We start from the raw sequence: 11,791 nt of genomic DNA on the forward strand, positions 1-11,791 counted from the left end.
TGACTTCCTTATAACGGGGAATCAATCAGGGTGCGCTACGGAGCTAGGACCCGCCCTTGGCCTTACAAGAGGCCGGGCGTTCCACGCGTGTGTGCGTAGGGGCATGGCCGATACAGCCGAGGATGCCGAGCTCCGGCATGAGGCCTGGTGCGCAGTGGAAGGCCTGGCGACTGCCGTCACGGGACGCTGGGCCCTGGAAGCACTAGCAGCAGCCGCTAGGGAGGCCGACCCAGGACCTGCTGTGGAACCATGAAGGTGAGCAGGCCCGTGCTCGGGACGGGCACGGACGGGATGCATAACACTATGAGCCTTTTGTATGAGTGGGATGCAATGACCATCAATAGTTACAGATTTTAGTGGACAATGTGAGGGATTGGATATAACTCATAAATGCATGATTTCTGTTTTAGCTCTATTGAGTTTGAGGTGACTGAGATAACCAGATACTGAGATTATGCTTAATATTATAAATGATATTGTATTGGACCATGAAGAACTGTAGGAAATGAAAAACTGAATGTCATCAGCATAAATTTTAAAATTTATATTGAAATCAGAGAGAAATTGACATAATGGTAGAACTTAAATGTTGAAGTGTATGGCCGAGAGAGAGGAGCCTTGAGGAATGCTATACCAATCAGAATTATGAGGTCCAATTCTCACCTGTTGAGTTCAGTTAAGTAAATAAGACATGAACCATTACAAAATGGATCCAGTGATTCCATTAGATTTTAAGTGTATAAGTAAGATATTCTGGTCAAGGGTGTCAGATGCAGCTGTTATGTCTAATAGGACAAGAATCTAGTCTGTGATACAATCAAAGCTGCATATGATGGTATCAAAAGATGAGAGAAGGGTTTCAGTGCCATGTCTTTGTCTGAAACTACGTTGATTGGTTTTTAGAATGGAATAGGCAGTCTGTAAGTTGGTGTAAAGCAAAAGATTCTATGATTTTTGCCAGTGTGGTCAAAGAGGGTGATAGTTTGTGAACTCAGTGGGATCAACACTATTTTTTTGGGAATAGATGAGATAATGCTTGTTTTAGAGCTGCAGAGAACATGTTTGAGGAAAGGGATAAGTTAACCAGATACCAACACAAGATAGTCTGAGAAGGGAAGTTGAACAGGAAAGTGCTGGACATAAGTAGAAATTCAAGTGATAGGTGATACCTTTATATTGAACTCAATTAATACATTTGTGACTGGCTTTCGAGAACATGCTACTTTCATTAGGTCAATGGAAAATGAGCTAAGAATGATGATGTCTGAATATACCCTGAAACTCTATGAAAAATGTACTTGTGAAAAATAATCCTTAGCTCATTTTGCACTGACCAGATGAAGGGATCATATCTCTGTAAAGTTCCTCAAAAAGTATTACATCCAATAAAAGGTATCACTTTCAGCTTTCTTGTTGACATTTGTTCCTATATAAATTCTATACGGAAAAGTTTCCAACTAAGGGCGGTAGTGTCAATTTTCCATAAGCCGATGTGGCATCTATGCCACAGAAAGTGCATAGAGATTAAAGGTGCTGAAAGGTTTAATGGTTAAAATGCAGGTTTCTCTTTATGGGAGCCTTGAGGGGTTGTAAGCAGTGTGTCGATATTGGTTGGAAGTGCACGGGGCAAGAGGTTAATCTGGAAGCAGCATAGGAATATTCCAGAGCCCTGGGTCAGCTATGTGTAGGGTTGCCAATTTTTCCATAGACCAGAACTGGACACGAGGATGGGGGGTCGGGTGGGGGAATGGTACCTCCTCATTTGCATAAATTTTAGATCCTGCCAGTGGACTGCCTAAATAGCGTATCTCTTTCTGCAGAACCACTGGGAGCTGAGGGCTGTGCTGTGTCCCACCTCCTCTCCCTATGCTGTCCAATCACAGCATGGGAAAGAGGCAGGGATACAGCACAGCTCTACTCCGATAGGCTCTGACCTGCCTTTCTCTTCCTCTAAGAGGCAGTGGAAAAAAGAGGATCCACATGCAAAACTGGACATTTAGTGTCTGGTTGGTACTTCTGACTGGACACTGTACAGAATGCCTAAAAAACCTGGACAGTTGGCAACCCTAGCTATTAGAGATGTGAATCGTGTGATCGATCGTCTTAACGATCGATTTCGGCTGGGGGGGGAGGGAATCGGATCGTCGCGGTTTTGTTTTTGTAAATATCGTGTAAATCGTAAATCGGGGGAGGGCGGGAAAACCGGCACACTAAAACATCCCTAAAACCCACCCCAACCCTTTAAAATAAATCCCCCACCCTCCCGAACCCCCCCCCAAAATGCCTTAAATTACCTGGGGTCCAGAGGAAGGGTCCCGGTGTGATCTTTTACTCTCGGGCCTGCGGTGCGTTGTACAAATGGCGCCGGCGCTACGGTCAAAGGTAGCGCCGGCGCCATTTTGTTTTTTGTCCCCCGACGTCAGGAGCGTAGGAGATCGCTCCCGGACCTCCGCTGGACCCCCAGGGACTTTTGGCCAGCTTGGGGGGGCCTCCTGACCCCCACAAGACTTGCCAAAAGTCCAGCGGGGGTCCGGGAGCGACAAAGTAACCAGAACTACTGTGTTGCTGTAAGAAGAAACTGTTACTTCATGAGAAAAGTTAAGATTTTGGGCACTGGATTTCTGTTTGATTTCTGCATCTACCTGAACTGTCACTGTCACTATGCTGATCCTGAAGATTCTGCAGTAAACTATTACATTTTTGGAGCACAACTTGAGTCTGGAGAGTGGTTTGTTTATGTGGAGTGTTCTCGGCCTGGCACTGGCCCTTCAGGTTATCCTGCCCTCAGTTCATGGCTCTAGAGATTTATTTCCTCATCTCTGGACAATAACTACACCTCTTCCTGAGGCTGAGAAGGTGACCCCTGGCGTACAGGGGGTTACACCATAATGAGGGGAAATTATACAAAACGAAAATTTAGGGTTCTACTTACAAAATATTCTGAGAACTGGAAAAAAAAACCTTTTTGAAAAGAAAGCTTTTACAGGTGATATTTTCTGTATGCAATGAGTTGCTTTTTCTTCTGTAGTGTGCATGTTCAAAATAAACAGTTCTAAAAAGAAAATAGAGCCATTAGACTGCATTGCACGTTAATTATTATGAGTAAAGCTCACTCATTAATAGTTAACATACATCATGCATTATTTGCATAGCCATATAAATGTACATAGTGATATACAAGATAATTCACATGGCTAAAATGCTCCTTCTTCAAAGAACTCCAGGAAGCTTAGAGCAGAGGGGGCTTCAGGAATTAGCTTAAGGGTACACAGAAGAACGGTAATTTTAAAATGGGCGCATATATATCTATATATATAGATATATATGTGTGTAGAAGGGCGCGCAGCCAGATACGTGGCCATTTTCTATCATGTGTGCACATATGCACAGATGTTATAAAATAGCCCTGGTGTCTGAATGTGTGGGCTTAATTTTAAGGTGAATGTTCAGCAGTGTAAATCAGCTATGAGACACGCAAGAAAGGGAATTTTATAACAGATATGCCATGACCAATTTCACCAGTTTGTCCACCAGTTTGCCCAGTCTAGAGCTAGGTCCTCCAATTAACTCAGACCCCCCTCAAACACTTCATAGATGCCTGGAAATAGTTTTATTAGGACTTATACTTCATCCATAGCAGAAGTTAAATATACCTGGGGCGTGCCCAGGCACACAGGTACCTTGGACGCACATCTCTTGGCTCCACCCCAGAAAGCCCGTGCCCTGCCCACATTCCAGCCCTTTTTTTCCCCAAGGCGAGATATTTATACATTGGGACTTGTGCGCACAGGTGGGTGGGTGGCTTATAAAATCAGATGGACACCTGCATGTGCTGGATGTGAGCCTATCTCCCAATTTTGGCACATATCAGGCTTTTAAAATTCTCCTTTAAGTGATGGAATAGGAAATCAGAGCAAGTTCTCAGCTTTTGGCCATAGTTCTTATATCACATTAGCTGACAATCATATTTATTCTCAACACTGAGCTCCTATTTTTTTTAAATAGAATCTCACACTCTGATATTGGAATTAGATCAGTTTAATTCCATATTTTGGTGATTTTGGTTTAATTCCATATCGCTGATTTTGGTTTTTCAGAGTGAATTTTCCATTAGGTATAGTTGGCATATTCCGAAGGGTGTTGTGATCATCATGATCTTTCCTCCCCCCCCCTTTCCAATCTCCTGCCGGTGGTGAGAAAAGTGCTGAAAATCCTACACACCTAGGGATGCTTGAGATGTAAATCCAGCCTTGAACTTAGGGGGAGTTGCTCAATGACTACATTTAAACCTCCTTAAAGAATCTCAGGTAATGCACATTCTTTCTATCTACCTGCTAGAAGTGTTCTGAACTTTACAGTATTTAAAAGGTGCAGCATGACCAAGTCTGCAATTGCAGTAAAAAAAAACAAAAAAAAACTCATTACTGGAATACTGTTTAGTTTTAGGGTTTCAATTAGTCAACTGCAGCATAGCTGCTGTCTTAATCCACTCAGTTACATAGCAACAAAGGTCAACAAACGAGTTATAGGTGAGACCTTTTTTTATTTCACTAACTTAATATATTTGTGACTAATTCCAGGTCAATCAGTCAATTGCATAAGTCTGCAAAAATGCAGCTTAATCTGTTTAAAGGAACCCAGGTGCCCTCTTGTGCTGCTGCTGGACACCCTTGAAAAATGCTGCTTGCAGAGATATTTTTAAATGTTGTTTCTTGAAATATTCAAGTAGAGGGAAAATGTTCAGGCTCTTTGGATCATACAATTTAGACCTAGTTTGTATGGATTCAATGTTTGTCTTGTAAAGAAAGCCTTTTGGGATGGTGCTGAGTGCATGCCAAAAAGGCAGAAGAATAAACTGAGAGAAAAATTCATAACATGAAGAACTTCTGCTCACGCAGCTTGCAAGAAAATTACTGGTAGATGTTGCATACTTCTAAAAAGCCTTCATAGTCTTGGTAAAAAATGAAAAAAAAAACCCCATCATTAATTTCTCTGTTTATTGCATAATCAGTTGCATATTCAGACTGATAATTTTTGTGGGTGTCTATTATGAGTCATTTACATATGCAACATAGTTATAATGAGTGGGGGAGTTTTGCTGTAAATAGTTACCAATTTTCTATCATTCCCAAGAATTGTAAACACTTTTTAATCAAGTATTTGTTATCTGAGTATATTCTCTTACACTGTGGATGCTGAATTATAGATTTTTTAAAATATTGCATTCCACCATGGAAAGATTGGAGCTGTCCTGATGGTTACTGCAATGTACAGAAATCTAGAGATTGTCACACAGAAATGCAAGAACAACACATAAAGGACAATTTTTAAGATAATTTACCTGGGTGAATACCAATTCTGTTGGAGCTTGCGTCAGCCTTGAGCTCGGGACACTCAAGGCTTGGCAATTCTGTTATGCTGACGATGGAATGGAGCGCAACTGAGAACTCTCCAGCGTGGAACAAGGAGAATGTGTGCCCTTGCGGTGTGGACAGTCCAAGTCTGGGAGTCAGGAGCCTCGAATCCTCCGCTGACCTGCACGCCCACGAAACCACCAACACAATGGTGGTCTCTGAGTGGTCCTCCAACTACTCCTAGCCATTTCGGACCTGCCACAGGGTGAAGTAGAGGCAGCAGGCTGGACAGAGGTCACGGAAGAAGGCCGAAGGCACTGGAGCTTGGAACAAAGATTCTGATGTGAAACTTGAGATGAAGACAGGAAACAAGAGAGATGAGCAAGACCCTCAGGCGCCCTACACAGCACGTGGGGCTGGTCGCGCACCACTGTCCCATTTACACCCTACATAGCCGATGGCTGGTCGCGGATCACAAGGAGATCAGGACAGGCTCAGAAAGTCTCATAGCGCAGGTTAGCAGAAACCTCTCGGATCCTCTGGAGTCAGGACTTGAGAAGACAAGATAAAACCTTGGAGCTTGGAAACTCAGATTAAAAGCAGGGAATCTCCAGAGGCATGGGTCCTACAGAACCTGGAGCATTAGGACCAGATACATGACAGAACTTGGAAACATCATGAGACATCAGGAGGAACACAAAATCAGGAACATCAGGACATCACAGCACATCAGGAACATCAGGGCAGAGACCAAGAAGATACAGGAAATCCATGGATGAAGATCAGGATGCCTAGTTAGGAGCTGGAGACGAGAAGTCCATGGGAGGACTAGCCCCTTGCCGAAGCAACAACAGACTGGCAAAGAAGCCCTTTTATAGGGCTGGAAGCAGGCAACTCCCTGGGAGGAATTCAAGTGGACCACACCTGGCTAGCCCTTTAAATGTAGGAAGAAGCTGCGGGCCCGTCCCTTAGGAAGGAAGGGGCAGGACCCTGGACAGCGGCCTGCTGCTCCTTAGAAGACGGAGCAGGGCTGGGCCAAGGAAACAGGCCCCAAAGCACGAGGAAGCTCTCCTGCCGCCGAAGGAGGAGGAAGAGCGGCTCCAACCACGAAGGAAAGTCCGGGCATGCAGCTTCCGGCCCGTGGAACCAGATGGTGGCGTTGGCAGCTCCCAAACCATGAGGAGGACCCAGTCGGCAGTGTCCTGCCACAGGAGAGGTCCATGGATGTGGCCTCCGGGCCACAGAACGGTGGCGGCTCCAAGCCGCGGGAAAGGCTCCTGCTTCTGCGGCCTCTGAGCTGAGGTAAGAGCCTGCTCGCGGCCAAGTAAATTGTTCTGTCCAAAAATTGGCCTCCTCAGAGCAGCTGCAGCACACACACATGGGAGGGTCACAACATGAAAACCTTTAGCTACTTTATAAAGAGACATTCCTAGGGCGCATTTAGGTCAAAGTTAAAATATGCCCCCAAAAATAAAGATAGACGTAAAGTCCACTGGGAATTTTGTGCCCATGTACCTGCATCAGTGAATTCTTAAAGAAAAACCACAAACATTGTTTCTCCCTGAAAGCTTCCGACCAGGTACATGGGTGCATACACACCCATGGTCTTTGACCTGGGGCATGGATACTGAAAATTGCCCTCATAAAGATGAAGAAAAGCTCACTTGATCATTTGTACCCAGATAACCTTAAAAGTAACCTTTGTGCATTGCTCAAGATTTCAAAAATTCCTACCAGTTAAACATTTTGTTCAAAAGTTATTTTTGAAAGTTTATTAAATAGTTCCCCTGAAATTCCCCTAAAAAGCATTGCCCTGGGGGCAAGTATGTTAGAAGAGTGACATAAATTTCTTCTAGGTGATAGAGGGGACTAGGAACTAATGAGTCCATCTGAATGGGCTTGTGCACGAATAGTGTAAGTTCAGTGTTGTGCGTGCAGTCAAGTCTTTGTATCTCTAACTCATGCAGGTGTCTGTGCTTGCCAGTGGATAAGAATGTGTTGCACTTGTTGTGAGCCTGCTTGTTTGCCAGGCTCAATCCGTGCGGAGTCACGCATGCACGTCTCATTGTGCGGACACCACATTGTCTGTCTTTTCAATGCCAGTGGCTGTGCCTGAACGTAGAATCATATCAGGAGCACAGCATGCATCTGTGTTTTCGTGATTGGGTCGTTTGTTACTGTTGTTCGTGCATGCACCCAAGCCAGTTTCTTTGAAACAAGGAAATATAAAATACGACGACCCGAAAAAAAGACCTAGCTAGTTTGCCCAAATGCCATAGGGTTGCAGTGCCGTAAACCCTAGTTGATATCAGGCTTTCCTTCACTTCCTTGCAGCTCAAGATTTTCTTGCTTATCCTTGCATCCTTTAAATTCTGCCGCTGTTTTTGCCACTGTTCGATACATCTTCCACCCTCTCCATGAAGTAATATTTTCTAATGTTACTCTTAAACCCCCTCCTGTGAGCCTTTTATCATGATCTTGTTCTAGGTGGTCGTTTCTTGTGCATGATTTATGAGCCCAATATTCAAAGCTATGTAGCTGAATAAGTAGCGATTTATCTGGCTACATGACAGCCTCCAAATATCCAGCTACGTTCAGTGGACGCCACTTAGTTGGATGAGTCACTTACCCAACTAAGTAGCCGAATAGCTCAGGTGCGGGGAATGGGCAGATCAGATTGGCACTATTTTTCTGGTTAACTTTGCTGGATAAGTGTTGATATTCATACTTATCCGCTTAAGTTAACCAGATAAGTTAGACCTGTCACAGAACAGGTTTAATTTAGCTGGATATATCTTATCTGGCTAAATAGTGCCAAATACGAGGATATTCAGCAGCACAGACATGCTTCTGAATATCCCATGTAAGTTAGCTGGATAAGTTTTATCCAGATTACTTAAATAGCTGTTTTCTTTTCAATATTAACCTCTTTATGTTTGAGGTACTTAAATATCATATTCTCTGCTCTCATTTAGGATATACATAGTTAGGTCCTTAAGTCTCATCTCATAGGCTTTTTGGTGATTAATCTGCACCATTTTGGTAGCTCATCTCTTACCTACATCTATGCTGTCTTTATGTTATTGGAGGCATAGACTTCAGAACTGGAAACAGTATTCCAGACAAGGTCTCAGCAACAACTTGTATAGGATTAAGATTACCACCACTTGCTTACACGGATGTCATGGAAATCCACACCTGTGAGCGCACACACCCGGATCTTATCATGATTTAAGACACCAATAGCTGAAAAGGGGGAGCTGCCCTAATGTCTTTGCATCCCATATAGCAGACACTCTACCTCCAGTGGCAGGAAGAAAGTGAGCAGGCAAGAACATCTGTCTGTAGTAGAATATGATATCCAAATTGCCCACCAACTATTGATAAGAAACACTTTTCTGCCTTGAAACTCAAAAACAGAATCAAAAACTAGAAAATGTGGCATAGATTCCTGTAAATTAAGGAATAATCCTCAGAAAGCAGGCTACAAGCATCTGATAAACATCTACTTCACTATATGGGGACTACCATGGAATCATTTTCAAGGTGAAGGAAAAGGAGACCAGCTGACAGCTGCCTCAACTACTAGATTGTCCTCGAGATATAGAACAGGATACCGCGTGGCCTTATAACCTTTTCAGCTTCTTCCACCAAAGGGACTAAAGCTGGTAAGGACAATTGAAAAAATACACAAGTAATGTTTGTTTGAGGGTTTTTGGGGTTGTTTTCAAAACTGCCTATTCTGAATGTTTTGCAGACTTCACTCTTTACTTTCCATGGCAAGGATGAGTTTGAAGGCAGCAAAACACTACAACTTCTTTGTAAACAACATGTGAACGTTGTATTTTAAAACCTGCTAGGGGTGTGCATTCGTTTTGAACTTAAATGGAAAACGCAACTTTTTTTTTTTTTTGACTTAAAAAAGAGATGAGGCGTAAACAATCGGATTTCCAACTTATTCAACATAGCTATGTTGAATACGTTGGAAATCGCGATTGTTGATCTAAATACAAATTTAAACCCCTCACCCTCCTTAATCCCCCCCCCCCAAGACTTACCAAAGCTGGCCAAAAGTTCCGTGAGGGTCCGGGAGCGACGCGTGAGGAATCACGTGACACCGCGTCACTCTGACTTGGCGCCGACGTCACGTGCTCCTTGCAAAGGAGTTCAGGAATGGCGTCCTGACCCCGCTGGACCACCAGGGAGTTTTGGTAAGTCTTTGGGGGGGGGGGATTAAGGCGGGTGAGGGGTTTAAATTTTTATTTGCACATATGGACATAGACTCAACTTATGGAATTCTCCATAAGTCCATATTGACCGCAAATGGGACCCCCATTCGACTTATGGACTTATGAACTTAAACTTTTGGTCTGCACATCCCTAAAACCTGCATCTCCTAAAAACAGGAGGCAATTTTTCTTGCAGAACAATCTTGGGACCAAATGAAAATGATCTTCTGAGCAATCTTCTTATAATACGTTTATGTACATGCCTCCACTCCTGTAAGTAAATAAGGTTGCACCAGAAATGGTAGAATTTTGAGACATGAATAATAAAACCACTCTTCTAACCCTGCAGTGCAAATGGTAACATTCCTGTGGATTGCCCTTTTAATTAAAAGGAAGGCATTTTCAGGGTTCTAATAAACACTAGGGATGCGCTTTCGGTTGAAACGGTTTTACTTTCTATCGTTTTTTTGTGCGCACTATCTGTAAATAATGCCTCCTAACATAGGGGTCTCTGCAGACCTCCCTATCCCAAACCCCCCACCTCCCCTGTAGTTCCCTTATGAAGGTTATATTTGTGGGGGGAAAACCCCTGTCTACATGCACTGACCGATTCAGGATTTTGGCACCCCCTAGGAACTGTTGGAGCTGCCACCCTTCTCACCCCTTTCCCCTCCGATGTTGGACAACAGGGCGGAGAAAGTCTAAGGCAAAGGCACAGTCTCCTAGGTTCCTGTGGCAGCTAATTTTTCCATGGCAAAAATGAAAATATTTTGAAGCAAACTGGAAAACATTTCCATCTTTTCTAATACATTATAAAAATCAAGTAGTTTTACATTATAATCATTAGTATACTTTACTATTAGGTGAAGAAAGGTGATCTCAAGTGTCAGTACAGGGAGGAGAACTCTGGGATGGGGAGGAAGATCAGGAATGGGGTGAGGAGAAATGGGGGAGTGTGAGAAGGAAAGAGGACTGGGGATGGGGAAGATGGGAGATGTGGAAGAGAGAGGGAGGAGAGAGAAGAAAGGGTTGGGGAATGGGTTCCAGAATAGGGGGGGGGGGGAGGGAACAGTAGAATCTGAGAGAAAGATCTGAGAGAAAGGATCTGAGAGAAAGATCTGAGAGAAAGAATCTGAGAGAAAGGATCCAAGATCAAGGGAAGGAGGATTCAAACTGCAGTGAGGTACAAGGAAAGAAGGAACGTGTCCTTACTCTGCTCTGGTCCTGCTCCTCCTTACATAGAAACATAGAAACAAAGAAATGACGGCAGAAGAAGACCAAACGGCCCATCCAGTCTGCCCAGCAAGCTTCACATTTTTTTCTCATACTTATCTGTTTCTCTTAGCTCTTTGGTTCTATTTCCCTTCCACCCCCACCATTAATGTAGAGAGCAGTGATGGAGCTGCAACCAAGTGAAATATCAAGCTTGATTAGTTATGGGTAGTAGGGGAAGTAACCGCCGCAATAAGCAAGCTACACCCATGCTTATTTGTTTTACCCAGACTAATATCTCTAATATCCTACCCAATATGACATAAGGCATGCATTTGGCACCAGTGCCCTCTCTCTCACACACCCAAGCACAATCCCCTCTCGCTCATCCACAGACATATGTCCCCAGCCAATCTCTCTCTCTCGGCCCCCAGCCTTTCTTCCCCACCCTCCAATGATCTCTCCTCAGCCTCTCCTAGTCTCCCCAAAATGAGACCCCTCTGCTGTATCTGCTGCAGGCTCTCCTGTTCCCTGCATGCTGCCTGGAGGGGCGAGGCTGGATCAGGAGGCAGAGGGCTGTTCCCTGCTGAGTGAGATTCAGCACCACTGAAAGGCAGCAAATCTTCAGCCAGCCTGCTGCCCCCCCTCCCCCTCCAGATTTCTGCTGCCCCAGGCACAGGCCTAGTGCGCCTACTGACAAATCCAGGCCTGTTTACATGTCCACCCCCAATCCCAATTACCAGCTCATCAATCATCCACACTAGTCCACCCTCCCAATGACTCCCCCTAGACTTGCCAAATCCACCCTGGTGGTCTAATAGGGGCCCAGTGACCCCCTCCACTCCCAGATCCAGAAGCTGCCATTTTCCAAAATGGTGCTGGCCCTACTTGTGCAATCAAAAACTATGAAAAAAATAAATTGGGATTTTAGTTTATATATTGAATTTAGCACACAGTTTTGCTTGCATAGTTGAAACATGAACAGGGGATTTCAAA

The sequence above is a fragment of the Rhinatrema bivittatum genome, chromosome 9 (genome assembly GCF_901001135.1).
Source record: "Rhinatrema bivittatum chromosome 9, aRhiBiv1.1, whole genome shotgun sequence".
NCBI lineage: Eukaryota > Metazoa > Chordata > Amphibia > Gymnophiona > Rhinatrematidae > Rhinatrema > Rhinatrema bivittatum.